General features: G+C 39.3%; 1 pseudogene; it reads left to right on the plus strand.

The window, feature by feature from the left end:
* The first annotated feature begins 2,262 nt into the window (after positions 1–2,262).
* Positions 2,263–3,120, plus strand: LOC137959483 (AUGMIN subunit 8-like; annotated as a pseudogene).
* Positions 3,121–4,100: the final 980 nt, after the last annotated feature.

Below are 4,100 nucleotides of genomic sequence, written 5' to 3' on the forward strand. Positions count from 1 at the left end.
GAGTATGTAAATAAGAAAAGGAAACAAAAAAAAAACGTAAATAAGAAGATGATGAACTTATCTCTTTATGACTGAACTCCTTTTACAACTTCTTGAACAGATTTCATAATAACTCGATGAAGAAATCCTAAACTCCTTGCTCTGATACCTTGTAGAATTTAGGATCTCATGAAATGAACTTTAGATCAACAAGAAAGAAGAAGAAGAAGAAGAGAGAAGGAGAAGAGAAGAAGAAGAACGTGGAAGAAGAGAGTTTGGATTAAGGGAGAAGAGGGTTGCGTCAACAAGAAAAATGAGGTCTGGACGAATTTGTGGAAAGAGAGGAGAGCGCTTCAATGCCCTACCTCTTAGCCAATGCCTTTATTTATAGTTTTACAATACCCTTAGGGCTACAACTTGATAAAACAAAAGACATAAAAGGAATACATATTTACACTTCTATGCCATCTTTATGGAAAGTACCATATTTTACACATATGCCACTCCTTTGACGTGTGGGCTTCTTGTCTTGAGCTTGTGGGCTTGAGCCCATCTTCCAACAACTCATAAAATAAATTATACTCAAAATAAACACACATAAAATTAATTTAATCTATGCAAAATACATTACCCTTTGGGGATTTCACAAATTATATAATTAAGTTAATTTTCACATACAAATACATAAATATATAACAAGGCATGCAATAACACTAATTATAAATACTTCAAATAGCCAAATAACATGGAAATTCTATTCAAAATACAATTCTGGGTAAAAATAAACCCTTTGAGACACAGTCTGGCTCATTATTTTAGCAAAAACACGGTTTGGTTCATGGTTTTGGGTCATTACTGACCCGGACCGCAGCGGCCTAAACATTGGCAAGCCTGCACCAGTAGGCCCGCACAACTGCCCGCACGCAGTAGGCCCGTACAGTAGGCCCGTGCACAGCAGGCCCGCGCATTGGTAGGCCCGCCTGCGGCGCCAGAACCCAATAAGCCTAAACTAGGCTTCTTTCCATTCACAAATAAATAGCCAAAAAATCGAAAATAAATATGGAAAAAATATAGAAAATTAGAATCTATCTTTATGATACCAGCAGAGGCATTATTCACTTGTATTTGTTAGACTTGATGTCTAATAATAATAAAATAAATATCATAGAAATAAATATTAAATCCTCCGTAATTTTTGTTATTATGAGAGCCATGCATATATCATAGAATTAAAATAATAAGAATAAAGAGAGCGTACCTTTCATCTTGAAGAATATAAATAGAACATGAAGTGCACAAGATAACCTTTGATAATTCGTTTACAAGTGATAAGCTTGCTCCCGTTCAGCCAGACTGGGTGTGCAAATAGCCTTAGCCTCACTTGTAAGACCATGGAGGAATTTATAGATTTCCAAAGTGTGTGGCACTTATGACTATTCATAAGGATACATCCCCTTAGGGATGTGTCCAGTCAATGCACCGAATGAATCTACCTCTACAGGAGGATGTGCTGGCCATTATTCCCTGTACTGAACATTCAATGACAAAATATCTAGAAGTGGGCCCCACGCCTCTAATATCATGGTATTTTTATTTTATAAATAATATATTTTAAACCATAATTCCAACAGTATGTGTACAAAGATATTCAATAAATGACGCTATAGATCTTTTCGAAGAAGCTAGGAGCGTTTTGGAACTTGAATATGGACCGTATCACCAGAGACACTAGGAATTTATCGCAATCTCGCTGGTACTTACAATGCAATGGGAAGATTGGATGATGTAATTGAGATATTGGACAATGTGGTTGGAGAATTTGGAGGCATTCCAATTGACATTGTGGGGTTTAATTTTCTGGATCCCATGTATGTTGTTCGGCCACAAAAATTTTTTTGGATGTTGTTTTCTTTCTATACGGCTGAGACCAGCCGCCTTGCGCCTCTTTCAATTTCTGCTGCCCACAGGGTTGAAAGACATGTTTCATATTCTTTGCTGAAGGGAGATAAAATTCTTTTGGGTAGTCAATTTGACAATGGGGTGCTGACATTTTGTTTGTAGAGGATTTATATCCATTTTGCTGGGCCAAATTGTGTAGTTGTGGATGAACACTGCATCAGTGTGGTTGTTTCTGGTCATTGCTCCGGCAGTAACAATCCCTGGAATCCAGTTGTGTTAATTTTTTTGGATAAATTGTATGATGCTCGTCCACTGTTTTTCAAAATTCTTCCACCAGTGCCTATTGCAAAGAAAGAAAGACCATGATGTGATCATATATTGAACTCTTCTGCAAATGTGGTTCATAGACAAGCTGAACGGCCAACTAGGAAGTCTACCCCTGAGAGGAAGAGTACACCATTGAGAGGGAAGAAAGCCTCTGATCCATCCAAAAATTCAAAACCCATTGAGATTTCACAGAAGCTAGTAGTTCAGCATAGGTGGCCAAGTAGATTGAATGGTAAAGTTGGTGCAGGTGCCTTAACCCGAAGCATGGTTCTCTCTGATAGAGGTTCCAAGAGTGCTTTGTCATTTTCAAGGCGATTTGTTCATGAACATGCAGAAACAACATTGACTATCCAGCGACTAATGGCAGAGGATCGTCTCTATAACGTGTGGCATGCTACTTCAGAAGTATGAGATTTTGTCACCATGTAGAGGATCACCCTCCAGCAACTCAGGTGGGATATGAAGTTGGATTCCCTACTTGTAGAAAAAATAACCTACCTTGTTGATTGGGCTGTAATGGATAGAGAGCATTCAATGCCTTTGGCTGGGGCTAGTGCCGTATGGGAACCATGGACTCTCCACCTTCGTGTCACTGATGGGGCGAGGGCAGATGTACAGATGGTGAAGGATTCAATTAGTTCAGCTGTTGATGTTATGCAAGCCATGTATCATTTACTGTCAAGGGTAGAAGAGATGAATTCTCTGGTGTCGGACCTTGCTACCGTAGCAGCTCTTGAGAGAGTCATGCTCGACCAATGTGGAGACCTATTAGCTTCAACAACAGCAATGTAGGTAGAGGAAAGTAGCCTAAGAACTCACCTTATTCAACTCAAAACAAGCTATGCTTCATGGGATCTATCTATCACAGCCACCAGATGCTTGTTTACCGGCCAGAGAAATCAAGCATGTACATGAGAATTATTTTGTTTCTCTTGACCTGACTGGAATGTAAGTGGGCAAAAAAAAAAATATTGTTTTTTTTTTCAGGTGGAACCTATGATTCACGGAGTGGACAAGGGGAGGATACATTTCGGCAGGCATACTCTACCTTCAAGCTCGAGGACAAGCTCATTCTCCAGGAGGGGTGAGATGTTATGGATCAAATAGGGATCCGAGTCAGGCTGAGATGCCATGGCTGAGTCAATTACCCTAACTGAGTCAATTAAGTAGTCTTTTAGTTTATTTTCTATTTTATGCTATTCGGGTTTAAATATGCCTCAGGGCATTTTTGTAATTTTTGCCTAAACTCTTGTTGGTGTGAACTATTTGTATGCATTGTAAGGTAATGAATGAAAAAGAAAATTCAGTAGGTTAAACAGTAGATTAAACGAGTTCAGGTTCTCTTTATCACGAGACCTAAGGGGGAGCTCCTTCAAAAGCTCAAAACCTTGCAGCGATCCTTCCTATTCATGGTCTTCCTCCCTGTGTTAGATCCAAGCCTCACAAACTTCCAATATGCCTTCATCTTCCATCCTCACGGTGGTGCTCTCGTTGATGAGGCCCAGCTGGTATAATATCAGTGAGAGTAAATCACTCCTAACCGATAAGACATTGTTCCATACTCCAGTCTTAAACTCATGCTAGATGTAGGGCATATTCTGTCTTTTGTAGGTAGTGTATCTATCGGCATTGCTCTGAAGTGTCCACCTCCACCACTGTGTCCCTCCACAGGACAACAACTCTCGAGTGGTAGAGTAATATACGACATTAATGGGGGAAAGTAACATAAATGTAATAATAAATTCCTCCGTCATGGACTTCCAACTGCAAATATTTTTGATATTTTTTACGAGGTATTAAGTTCCTTCGTCATGGACTCTCAACCGCAAATATTTTTGATATTTTTGATGGGGTATTAAGTTCCTCCGTCATGGACTCCCAACCGTAAATATTTT

Source organism: Aristolochia californica, unplaced genomic scaffold (genome assembly GCF_029961685.1).
Source record: "Aristolochia californica isolate CCGP_79_NKW_82.1479 unplaced genomic scaffold, dmAriCali1.0.hap1 SCAF_3, whole genome shotgun sequence".
Lineage (NCBI taxonomy): Eukaryota > Viridiplantae > Streptophyta > Magnoliopsida > Piperales > Aristolochiaceae > Aristolochia > Aristolochia californica.